This window comes from Carlito syrichta, unplaced genomic scaffold, assembly GCF_000164805.1.
Source record: "Carlito syrichta isolate Samal-C Ts95f unplaced genomic scaffold, Tarsius_syrichta-2.0.1 Scaffold303725, whole genome shotgun sequence".
In the NCBI taxonomy this organism is placed as follows: Eukaryota; Metazoa; Chordata; class Mammalia; order Primates; family Tarsiidae; genus Carlito; species Carlito syrichta.
Window position 1 is genome coordinate 290,684 of NW_007247821.1, and position 13,611 is coordinate 304,294.

The 13,611-nt window shown below is 42.3% G+C and overlaps 1 protein-coding gene across 1 annotated transcript in view; it reads left to right on the forward strand.

Moving 5' to 3' along the window:
* Positions 1 to 13,611, forward strand: part of GNAL (G protein subunit alpha L) — a 118,892-nt gene that overhangs the window by 74,652 nt on the left and 30,629 nt on the right. The window lies entirely within an intron of this gene.

Genomic DNA, 13,611 nt, shown 5'->3' on the forward strand with positions numbered 1-13,611 from the left:
GGAGGATCGCCGGAGTCCAGCAGGTCGAGGCTGCGGTGGCCAGAAGCGGCCACTGCACTCCAGTCTGGGCAACAGAGTGAGACTCCAACTCAAAAAAAAAAAAAAAAATTATCTCAAATCTGTTTTATGTTTGAAATTTTTCATAAGGTAGGGAGTGATGTGATCAGAAGTTTGGAGAAAATTAAGTTACATCATAGCACAGGTTAATCAATTGATGGTACCTCACAAATTGCAACATGACACACAAAGCATTTGGGTGCATGAGAGTTTTTAATACAATTCTTGTGCTTTCTAAATTATTTGAAACACTTCCAAGGACCCCAGCGAACTCAGTGGGAACACCACTAAGCACTCCTAACTATTAACAATGTGTACAGTTTCAGAATTATCTAAGAAGCGTGTCCCGTATTTCTTAACTTCAAAGTATAGCTACAAGATAGCTAGCATTTATCAAAACTTTACCATGTGGGAGCACTATTCTGTGCACACTATATAAGTTAACATAGTAATCCTCATAATCCAATTAGTTCATTTTGCAGAGGAAGAAATAAAGGCACATGCGATTACACAAGGCTACACGATGCCAGACTATAACTTGACTTATCCCAGATTTCAAATTTTAAAACTAAATATTATGAGAAACTAATTTAGATTAAAAGTTCAACAAGCATTCTGTGAGCATCAGATGCATCCCAGACACCGCCAGATGTTACATTTCAGGGATGCATGAGCACAGCCCTGTGTATCTAAAGGAGCGTCACGGGGTGCCCACTTGGTCAGCTTTTGAAGTGACTGTCATCAAATTTCTGCTTCCATCCACTTCAGCAAGAATAGCTGTTTGTTTGCTTGTTTCCATAGAAGTTCTCTCAGTTCAAGAAAGTGAAAAGACAGCTCACAGAAGAAACTATTTGTAGACTATGTATCTGATAAAGGACTTGTATCCAGAATACATAAAGAACTCTTAGAACTTGATAATAAAAAGGCAAACCAATGTTTAAATCAGCATAGGATCTGAATATATAAGATATAAAAAGATATATAAATGACCAACAAGCTTACGAAAAAATTCTTAACTTCTTTAGCTATTAGGAAAACACAAAGCAAAATCACAGTGACACTCCACAACCACTAGGATGACTGTGCTCAAGAAGTCAGATAAAAACAAGTATTGGTGAGGGTGTGGAGAAATTGGCACCTTTAAATACTGTTGATGAAAATATCAAATGGTGCACTTTGAAAAACAGCTTGGCAGTTCCACAGAAAGCGAAATTTAGTTACCACATAGCCCATCAATTCCACTCCTAGGTATATATCCCCCAAAATTAGCGGGTGTGGTAGCACACACCTGTAGTTCTGGCTCCTTGGAAGGCTGAGGCGGAAGGAGCCCAGCAAGTCAACGCTGGGGTGGCCACAGCACTCCAGCCTGGGCAGCAGAGTGAGACTCCAACTCAAAAGAAAGAAAGAAAACATGCATCCACACCAAAGCATCTAGACAAGTGTTCATAGCAGCATTATTCATGCAACCAAAATGTAAAAACAACCCAAATGCCCATCAACGAATCAATGGATACATAAAATGTGATAGATAAATCCACACAATGGAATATTATTTAGCTATAGAAAGGAATGACATACTGACACATACTACACCAGGGATGAGCTTTGAAAACATTACACCAAGTCCAAGAAGCCAGACACAAAAGACCACATATTGTGTGATTCCATGTATGTGAAATCTTCAGAATAGGTGTATCTATAGAGACAAACAGAAAAGTAGGGGTACATGGAGCCAAGGAGGCTGGGGGGACAGGGATGGAGAGTAACGTCAATGGGTACAGGGTTTCTTTTGCAGTGATGGAAATATTCTAAAAGGGATAGTGGAGGTGGTTGCACAACTTTGAACATACAAAAAGTCACTGAATTGTACACCTTAAATTGAGTCCCCCCTGTTGCAACTGGCTGTTAGATTTTTAACTTGGACACTTCAAGTTAATTTGGAGACTGCTGCTCATTTGAGCATACCTAATTTTAGGGCCTTTCTATTTAATACCAAGGGGGGGAAAAACAAAAGAGAGATTCCATCAAAAGTGGTAAACAGGCCCGGCACAGTGACTCACGCCTATATTCCCAGCACTTTGGGAGGCTGAGGTGAAAGAATTGCCTGAGTCCACAGGTTCAAGACCAGCCTGGGCAACTTGGCAAGACCTCATCTCTACAATAAATCAAAACATTAGCCGGGCATGGTGGCGTGTGCCTACTTGGAAGGCTGAGACAGAAGGATGAGCTGAGCACAGCAGGTTGAGGCTGCGGTGGCCAGGAGCATGCCACTGCCCTCCAGCCTGGGTGACAGAGTGAGACTCCAACTCAAAAAAAAAAAAAGGAAGAAAAATCTTCCCTAAAATAGCGCATGTGTCAATGGTTAGAGTTAAATATCTTTGTTACATCAAACTCCCTTGATCACATAACAACTACATGCTGATCTATGAAATCAACAAAAAACTACCTTTGAAATATAAGCTTTATTCTAGCATTATGATAACTTACTTAAGGAAACCCAAACAGAAATGGAACTTCCAATTACTTACTAACAAATTGTATTCATGTGACAACAATTAAGTGCATAGACTGCTTTTCTTTCTCATTCTATTTGACATCAGTGAAAATGTAGTATTATACATTATTTCTGTGAAAAAGGAATGAAATATTCCTCATCTAGCTACCTGAGGCAGGCAGTAATTGCTGTGGAAGAAACTACTTTGCCACGACTTTCTGCTAAGATGCATGTAGTGACTAAATATATCTTCTAAGATAGACAAGACTTAACAGATCATTTTGCCAAAAAAGGAAATTTTGTATTAACCTCAATTGAACATGTTTAATGACTCCTCGGATCTCTTTTGAAATGAGAAATTCAGCGTGAGGTGCACATAGATTTGAAGGTCATTTTCTCATTCCAGTTCTCCCTCTGAAACATGGCGTGATCTGAGCAAATCCGTATATGAGCCTCTGGGACACCATCTTGCAGGAGGCTCTTTATCTGGGAGTCCTCAGACTTGCTTCTCTTGTCGGTCACATGTTTCTCACGGTTCCTGTTTTACCTAGTAAGGATCTAGGGCAGCTCTTGGGACCTGCTGGGAAGTGATCCTGTGACAGGTGCACAGCCCTGGGCAGCTGCAGAGAAGAGAAAGCACCAGAGCGCTTCCCGGAATGAGGACCATAGAGAACAGACTTTGTCCTTGTTCCTTGTTGTGGCTCATGTAAACAGCATTGAGTTTGCAAAGTTTTGCACATGAGTACAAGTTTCAGTTCAGTTCGCTTTCTGTTCTCTTTTAACTCCTATCTACTCCAAAAATACTCTTGCTCCTGCAAATATGCTAAGATTTACTATTAAGTATTGCTTTTCAGATATTATTCTTGGCTACAGTGTATGATATTTAGGACAAGGTTAATCATGTTTATTTAAAGACAGCCTTATGGTTCCCAGAAAAGAAATGTCTGCTAGAATGCCTCACTCATCAAACTCATGGGCAAAGCTTAATCAGCACCTCAGCTGAGGAGAGCCTTCCATGAGAAGAAACTCTGAGGAGGATAAAACCTCTGCTTCATGGAATATTATAAATGGGTCTATCTGTCTGGGGAAAGGGGGCACACCTCATTAACAAGGGTACCTGCACAATAATATTTGTATACCTAACCCTTAACTGTACCCCACAATTTTAAAATAAAAATATATATAAGAAAAAAAAGAAAAAGGAAAAAAGATTGCTTATATATGTATAATATATATAAGCAGCAGAGAATTAATATCCATAATACAAAAATCATTATAAATCAATATAAACTATAACTCAATAGAATAAAATAGTCAAAGGATAAGAGAAGGTAATCCCCAGAAAATAAAATATGAATGAGACATAAACATGAAAATATATACTCACAAGCTCACCAATAATTAAATTAGAATTTTTATAAATGCTATCATTAAATAAAATTTAAAAAAAGAAATGCTATCATTTTTTAGCCCACCATAAAAAAATAAAAATAAATAAGTGGGTCAGTTGTGCCAGGTATTTACCTAACCGCTATACTGTTCATCCTTTAGCTTGGAACTCAGTAAATACTTGCAGAATGCAAGCACACACTGAAAATCTGTAGCCCAACTTCATCAAATAACAAGAAAGTAGGCTAGGCTCAGTGGCTCAGCCTGTCATCCCAGCATTTTGGGAAGCTGAGGTGAGAGGACTGCCTGAGCCCGCAGGTGCGAGGCCCACCGAGACAACTTGGCGAGACCTCGTCTCTACAACAAATTAAAAACTAGTGATGTGGTAGCGTGCACCTGTAGTTCCAGCTACTTGGAAGGCTGAGGCAGAAGGATCGCCGGAGCCCAGCAGGTTGAGACTGCGGTGACCGGGAGCGTGCCACTGCCCTCCAGCCTGGGTGACAGAGTGAGATTCCAACTCAAAATAAACAAACAAAAAACAAGAAAGTAGATCCATTATCTTTTAGTTCAGATATCTCGTATCTCATGTCTCAGATCAAAATCATTTTAAAGTTAGTATTTCTTTTAAAAAATATCTATCTCTGGCTTCCTTTAGACCACAAGTGTGGACTGTTTCAGAAGAAACTGAAGGTTATAATGGTACATTATAGAAGTTCAAAAGTGATAAATATTCTGGTTTTTTAACATTCTAAAGAGGTTTAAAATCTGTTCTTTCTAATAGGACTCTAGAGTTAAGTTATATTTGATTTCTAATACCATTTTGCTTCCTAACTAAAGATACTAGCTCAAACTAACACAATCTTTATGTTTTGGCCCAAAAGTTTAATTGCATCTCTTTCTTGACCAAAATAAATGGTCAAGGTTAGTCTTCCATGAACAGTAATGGTCAACGGACCCTTCCTTTACATATATAGTGTGGGTTGGACTAGAGTTGACAGGATTTTAAATCTCTCTCAAAATATGTGGTTGCTGGACTAGAGCCCTCCACTCTGTAACCACAGCTATTTTAAATCACTTGCCTTCCTAAGCTTCATCTAACTGAGACATGATGCGAAGTAAAAACTGGGTCTCAAGGTAGATCAAACACAGCATCGATTAAGGGTCTGAGTAAATCAGCTGCATATATGTGTTCCCAGAAACAGCAACAAAGAGGACAAATGTTATTTCCCTCCACCACCATCTACCAATACCCAATCGAAACTAGCCCTGGGAAAAGCTCCCAGCTTCTCATGATCTGTTTCCTTCATGAATAGAGGGTGTTCCAGGAGGGGGACAAGAGAAGATTTTAATATGCAGCAAAACTGGCTGGCCAGTTTGCACGTTAACTATTTTGAACTTATGGGTTGTAAGCTTCATGTTCAAGTTAAAAAGAAAAATTACGTGAGTCAGCTAGCTTCCACATTCCTGCAGAATGATACCATGCTAGGTCAGCATGCACCCCTGTCCCTTCATCTTCAGGTTTGCAGTTGTAAGATCACTTTCCAGCCAGAAAAATGTTGGCAGGACAAACTAGGTATTTCCCATCAGACAGCTAGACGGCTATTAGATATTGCCACATGCTTCTATGCAGCGGAATACGCTTTTCTTAAAAATAATAATAATAAAAATAAGGAATAAGCTTTTCTTTAAAAGAAAACAAAAATAAGCCGGGCTCAGTGGCTCAGCCTGTAATCCCGCGCCTTTGGGAGGCTGAAGTGAGTGGATTGCCTGAGCCTGCGGGTTCGAGACCCACCTGGGCTGGCAAGACCTCATCTCTACAATAAATCAAAAAAATCAGCCGGGCGTGGTAGCGCGCGCCTGTAATTCTGGCTACTTGGAAGGCTGAGGCAGAAGAATCGCCGGAGCCCAGCGGGTCGAGGCTGCGGTGGCCGGGAGTGGCCAGTGCACTACAGTCTGGGCGACAGAGTGAGACTCCAACTCAAAAAGAAAAAAAAAATAATAAAGATTGACAGAGAAGAATGGGATCAGAGATTGTAAAGAGGCGTGCATCGTGATTCACAGGCCTTATACTATTTCATGTCTTTGCTTTCCTATCATATTTCTTGAGTTTGTACCTGTACAAGGGGGGACCTGAGAAAAACACAGAATCATCTTTTGGAAGCGGACCCCTTATAGTACACCTAGAATTTGTTCCTGCAGATCAAACAGGCAACCAAAGTTTTTATCTGGAAGTTTTGAGAAGGTTGCATCCTGATTTGCAGAAGAAACATCCTGAGTTGTGGCAAGCAGGTGACTGGTTCTTCCACCATGACAACGCAGCGCTTAGTGTTCAGCGGTTTTTGACCAAAAATGATACAACCTCTGTGTCCCACTCCCCCTGTTCACTTGATCTTGCTCTGAGTTTTTTTGTTTGTTTGTTTGTTTGTCTGAATGAAAAAAGTCCTCAAAGGGAAACGGTTTGCCAATGTGGACGAGTTGAAACAAAAAACAGCAGAAGCATTAAAAGGCATCAAAACTGATGAGTTCAAAACTGTTTTGAGCAGTGAAAAAAGAGTCTCAATAGGTGTATTGCATCAAAAGAAGAGTTATTTGAAGGTGACTGAAGTTTAACCCTTTGCATTTTTTTACAAAACAGTGAAAACAAATCAATTCATATTAAGTAGTACGGCGTTGGAATCAGTTATTTTATTGTAATGATATTTGGCTTATAATGGAATTTTGTACATTGAGGAACTTATTTATGACAAAAAGTTCAAACTTTATATGTTATATTTTTCTAACGTGTGGTAACATGTAGAACAGTCCTTGGCATGCATTGCAGGTTCATTGATACATGTGTGCAATAGTAATTTGTTGGACGTCTTCCACCTGGTGTTTTTCTATTTGAGCAGACAATACAGTCTTGTTGGCTAGATCTACAGTGTCCCCTCAGAAGGGACATTCAAGTGCAAAGGATTAAACATGTAAGAATAAAAACACAATTCTTTATAAATAAATTCTGGTTTCTGGGGGTCCCCCCTCATATTTTTCTCTACCTTTAGAATAGGAACCTCACCAAAAGAGGAGATTTTCATCCTACAAAATGTTCTCTGACTGGACGAGTCATATAGAAATGGGCACAGTGGGCAGGCGCCTGAGCCCACAGGTTCAAGACCAGCTTGGGCAATTTGGCGAGCCACTGCACTCCAGCCTGGGTGACAGAATGAGACTTCAACACACACACACACACAAAAAGAAATGGGCACAGTCTGCCTTCTCTGTGTCACTGCATCCACTCTGCATGGTCCCTGTGAGATCTTCAAACATCCATTACAAATTGCCAGGGGAAAGCTATTTAAATAATACATTTTTTAAATCTCAATACATTTTACAATGAATCTTTACAAATAGTTTCAGGGATTTTTTTAAATTTAGTGGTTTTGAGTGACCTTCCAACTTGATCTGATCTGATGAAAACATAATTATCAACTGTTAGCTAGCCCATAGGCCTTCTTCTTTCAATTTTATACATGAAAAACTGAGACCCCCAAAACAGAGCTGCCCTCATAAGGATCACACAAGTAATCACATAGCTTTACTCAGGGTGGACCAGAGTCTAGTGCTGTGACACCCAGGCAGGACCATACCACTTCCTGCACTAGAAAAGCCTGAAATTATTTTAAAGTAAGGCTGAACTAAAGAGAATGTGAAGTTATTCTTTAACAAAACCCAAGAAGAAAAGTTAATATTTAGAGAGTATTTTTTAAAAAATAATCACTACCATTTTTTTTTTCTAAATCCAGATTATTCTTTAGTACAAGAAGACTAGGAATGAATCTGAAATCCAACTATTGTGAACTCCCAGGGCAAGGTGGTCCTTGCTTAGTGCCAAAATAATTTCTATGTTGTCCTTTGAGGGACAGGAGTGTTTAGATTTTGTTTTCAGCTGGGCATGGTGACTCACACCTATGATCCCAGCATTTTGGGAGGTCGAGGCAAGAGGATTGCCTGAACCCACGATTTCGAGACCAGCCTGAGCAACTTGGCGAGACCTCGTCTCTACCATAAATCAAAAAATTAGCCAGGCATGGTAGCGCGCGCCTGTGGTTCCAGCTACTTGGAAGGCTGAGGCAAAAAGATTGCCTGAGCCCAGCAGGTGGAGGCTGCGGTGGCCATGAGCGTGCCACTACACTCCAGCCTGGGCAACAGAGTGAGACTTTGACTCAAAAAAAAAGGTCTAGATTTCGTTTTCAGCTTACCATCAAAGTGGTAAGTTGTTTGAGGTAGAAAAGGGAAAGGAAAACCCTTATTCTGTTAGTACAATAGCAGATGCCAAGTTTGACTATCAGGACACATGGAAGTTAGGTTTCTCATAACAGTATTAACTCACCACATCACAAGGAGAAATAATAAGCCATGTATTTAAGCTGCAAAAGGAGCAATGCAAAATTCTATGCATGTGCTACCTTTCTATTTCTTTCTGATGCTTTCTTTTCATTTTTAAACCTTGACGTGGCCAGGCTTAGTGGCTCAGCCTGTAATCCCACGCTTTGGGAGGCTGAGGTGAGCGGATTGCCTGAGCCCGCGGGTTCGAGACCCACGTGGCCAACTTGGTGAGACCTCATCTCTACAATAAATCAAAAAATTAGCCAGGCGTGGTAGCGCGCACCTGTAGTTCCAGCTACTCGGAAGGCTGAGGCGGAAGGATCGCCGGAGCCCGGCAGGTCGAGGCTGCGGTGGCCGGGAGCGGCCACTGCACTCCAGTCTGGGCGACGGAGTGAGACTCCAACTCAAAGTGTTAACACGTCAAGGTTTATTTTTTTATTTTAATTTTTTTTGAGTTGGAGTCAGGCTGAGCTACCGAGCCCGGCGTGTTAACACATTTTGAGAGACAGCAACTTGGTGATTTTGCAAGGTTTGAGGAATCTCAGATTTTTTAATTATAGCTGTGTTTCTACATAAAAATGTGATGTTGAGGAAAAAATTATGTACATATGTACGTATGCATAGTATATAATATATTAATATTATATACATGTATCTACATGCATATATGTAATGTATTCCTGGAAGTAGTCACCAAGCGGATATGTATCCAGTGCCATTTCCTTTGGCTGCATTCATATATTAAAACATTCAACAGAAATTTATGGGGCATCTGTTGTGTTCCAGAAGTTGAATAGTACCAGGTAGAGGTGGTGAACCAGAACATCATCATGACAGATCCAGCAGGAAAGACTGCTCCTGAGCAGATAAGCACAAATATATGCATAAGTGAAAACTGTGGTTAGTGAGGCAGAGCTCTGAAAGAGTTTCAGATATAACACTTCGAAACTGCTAGAAATAGGCCAGATGCATTGGCTCGCGCTGGTCATCCTAGCACTTTGGGAGGCCAACCCAGGTGGGAGGATCACTTGAGGCCAGAAGTTCAAGATCGGCCTTGGGCAACACAGGGAGACTCCGTTGAGGCTGCAAGAAGCCATGATCATGCCACTGCACTCCAGCCTGGGTGACAGAGTGAGAGCTCCTCTAAAAAAAGAAAAAGCAAGGCCAGGCTCAGTGACTCAGCCTGTCATCCCAGCACTTGGGGAGGCCAAGGCGAATGGATTCCCTGAGCCCACGGGTTTGAGGCCAGCCTGGGCAACTCAGCAAGACCTCATCTCTACGATAAATCAAAAATTAGCCAGGCATGGTAGCGCGCGCCTGTGACTCTGGCTGCTTGGAAGGCTGAAGTCGAAGGATCGCTGGAACCCAGCAGGTCAATGCTGGGGTGGCCGTGAGACTCCAACTAAAAAATAAATAAATAAATAAATAAAATTTTAAAAAAGCAAACACTAGAAACATACCTGTGAGAATCCAGAAATATTTTAACATAACACACACAATGAAGTTATTTTTATAAGTTTTTAAAATATCTTTAAATTTAGCAAGTAATTTTTCAGTGAAATCAAACCAGAGTTCCTGCTTAACTATCTCAGTTCCCACCACATGTGTTGTTTAAAGGAAGGAAGAAAAAAAATAAACCAGCCAGATGTGCCAAATCACATTTTTCTTCCCTGTCTCGTGAAAAATAATAATAATAAACTGGTTTAACTCATAGCTTTCTAGAAATGTCTGCACGCTAATAATGCACACTAATGTCTGCACTTTTCATTCTTTTCACTAAGAAAAAATGATTTACTTGGCTATGGGTATTGTAAGATCACAATGTCATTTCAGAAGTTGAGACTATCTCAGTGATTATAAACTGTGTATTCTTTTTTTACACCTGTATTAGGTCCAGAAGGTTCTTAGGTATAATCAGAACTGTCCCAGGACCAAAATTTTCTTTGATAATAATTGCCAAAATAATCTCCCTTTTGCTAGATACACAAAAAGAAAGCATACCAATCTGAAACAACCTGAAAGGTATTCCTCCATGGAATATAAAGAATGGCTAAATACATAAGAGCCAGGCTAGGTGTAGACGTAAATATGAGGGTAGTCAAGAATAATTCTTAAGAATCTGACTTGAAGCCGGGCTCGGTGGCTCAGCCTGTAATCCTGCACCTTTGGGAGGCTGAGGTGAGTGGACTGCCTGAACCCGTGGGTTCGAAACCCGCCTGGACAACTTGGCGAGACCTCATCTCTACAATAAATCAAAAAATTAGCCAGGCGTGGTAGCGCGCGCCTGTAGTTCCAGCTACTTGGAAGGCTGAGGCGGAAGGATCACTGGAGCCCAGTGGGTCGAGGCTGCGGTGGCCAGGAACGACCACTGCACTCCAGTCTGGGCAACAGAGTGAGACTCCAACTAAAAAAAAAAAAAAGAATCTGACTTGAGGCTTGGTGCAGTGGCTCACACCTGTAATCCCACACTTTGGGAGTCCTTGGTGCTTGGAGGATTGCTTGATGCCAGGAGTTCAAGACCAGCCTGGGCAACATAGCAAGATCCTTTCTCTAAAAGAAATAAAAAATTATCTGGGCATGGTGGTGTGTGCCTGTAGTCCAAGCTACTCAGCAGATTGAGGCAAGAGGATCCCGTAGCCCAGGAGTTTAAGGCCACCGTGATCTATGACTGAGCCACTGCACTTCAGCCTGAGCAACAGAGCAAGACCCTGTTTCTAAAAAAATTTAAAGTTAAAAAAAAAATGACTTGAACAATGAGGTGGGTGGAGGTGCCATTAGTAAGTGGAGATGAGCAGATTTGAGGGAAAAGACTGAGTTCAGTCACTTGGAGGAGTTGCCAAACAATCTCGCACCACAAATTGCCCAGTGCCAAGGAGACAGCTGGTGTGGAGCTCAGAAGCAGAACTTACTCTGGAAACGTGAAAGTGAGCGCTGTGAGCTGTCGAGTCTGTGAACGCTGTGGCAATGGCTGAGAGTGTCAGTAGGAGAAGGAAAGGCCAGGGCTGGGGAATGGCCAAAGACAGGAGGGCTGCCGGGCATGAGGGCAGCCTTCCGTCCCATGCTCCGCTCTGCTCTGCTCACATTCACCTTGCAGTCAGGCAGCCCCTCCATCTTCTCGAAAGAAACCACTGTGTCAGCTTCCTTCTTTAGACTGCACGATGATCTTTTATTCTTGTTCATTTATCCTTATCGGAGTCCCCATCGTTTTATTATTGGCCTCGATATAGCCACGGAATTTGATTTCTAACACCACATGTAGGGTCTCAGGAAAGCTACTTAGCTCTCTGTGCTTCCATCTCCTTATCTGTGTGCTGGAGATATCACTAGTATCTACCTAATAGGGTCTGTGAGGCAACAGGAGTTAATTTCATGTCAAGTGCCCAGAACAATGCCCGACTCGTCAGTACCTAATACATATTAGTTGTCATCATCATCATCATCATCCATCAGAGTTTGTCATGATTAAATGCCAAACCATCCCACCTAATTAGAATGGGTCATTAAGAAAACTATGGAGCGTGACGTGGAATGTAGAATTCGTTTGCAAACTGCAAGAAAAGGCAGGACCCAGAAGAAGGGAGGGTAGGATGCAGGGTGAGCAGAGAACGGGTTTAAGATCCTCTGTGCCCACTCTGAACAGATTTCTTCCCTTTTATTGGTTTTATAAATTCCATCCTAGAAAAGTTTTATTTGGAAAAAGGAATCTTGGCTAAGCTGCTAACTAGGGTAACGCCCTAGCCTCTCTCAACTAAAATTAAATTCAGCAAAGTCTTATTGGAGGCAGTGCCTGCTGTGTGCAGAACACTGGCTGAGATGTGGGGGGGGATTGGGAGGCAAAGGAATGTTATCTGCCTTCAAGTAGTTCATACTGTAATATGTGGCTTGCACACACAGACCTCTTGCCAGGCAGTTTGCCCCGTGCTACGGCAGCACAGAGGAGGGGGTCCTGGTGGCTTTGGAAGGACAGGCAAGGTCTCAACAGGCAAAGATGCATGGACAGCAAATCTAGGCGACAAGAACAGTGGACGCAAAGCACGGGGTGGGCATCAACCCTGTTCTCCACATTGACCAAATGATACAAACTATGCTTAACATCCATGCTTCAGTCTGGTTTGCTTGACAGAGGGGAGTGAAAGAGAAGGGAGCAGGTATGCCACATAGAAGAGTTCCGCCCCTGTGACCAGGGTTGGAGCAATAGTGTGATGTCATCAGAGCTGTGTTTTCAGAAGGTCATGTGGCACCAACACCTCTATAACTTGTAGTGCGAGACTGATTGACAACTATCACAGGAAGCCCAAAGAGGTGGCAGGCTGCTGGATTAAAATCATCCTCAAAGGAATTAGCTCTCAGGGTTCGTTTTCATCTTAACCCGTGTTAGGGCAGATTAGGTCTTCCGATACTCTTGCTGTATCCGAGGAATCTTTCTGAAGAAAAAAAGTGACAGCACACATCGCTGCCGTTTGAAAGCCTGCATTTTCAAAGGGTGTAATACATAGTGACAGTTTTGATGTATGCCAGTGGGTGTGGGTCCCAGTCCCTCCATGCATAATTTAAAATGACAGTTTAGCCTGTCAAACTCAAGTGTAAGTGAAGTTCCTTGGATATTTATAAAACATCAAAAAGATAGAATGGTGTCAGCAAAAGATGGGTATCTTTGTTACTAAATCGCAGAACTATTTGGAGATGGTAATTACTGGCAACTCACTTAGAGGCTGAACGTCCAGCAAAGGTAAAAATTTGGTCTCGTGCCACGGTTTTGGAGGTGTTTTCACCCAATGCAACAGAAGACTATCACAGGACTCCAGCACAAATCAGGAGTCAAAGCTGGAGACGCAGGTCAGTGACATAACTTTTTTTTTAATGAGTTAACTATCCATGATTTTAGATTATCCTGAGAAAGCTGAAATTGCCCGTGCAAATAAAGAAAGCTTTGGTCTGTCGACCTAGCTGATGTGTTTCTGGTTTTTATTCTGGCCAGACACCCCTTTTAAAGCCTGCCAAGTTTGGAGCTCGAAGGATATTTAAGCGCAGGTCTGAACATATCCCGGCTACGTCAGTAGATTTATTCATAAAAAAGCGCGCGTGCACACTCATTTTTCTGCACTTTCTCATGCATTAAGTGCTTTAAAAACCGAGAGGAACGTAGCACAGAAAGCCAGCGCCCCAGCCAGTCCTGCAAGGGCCTGACCCGGGTGATCCCGGCCGGAGCCCCGCCTGAGTAGGCGGGCCCTGCGGCTGTCCGTCTCGCAGGCCCCGCCCCCGGCGCCGACCGTCTCGCGGGCCCCGCCCGTGGCGCCGTCGTCCCG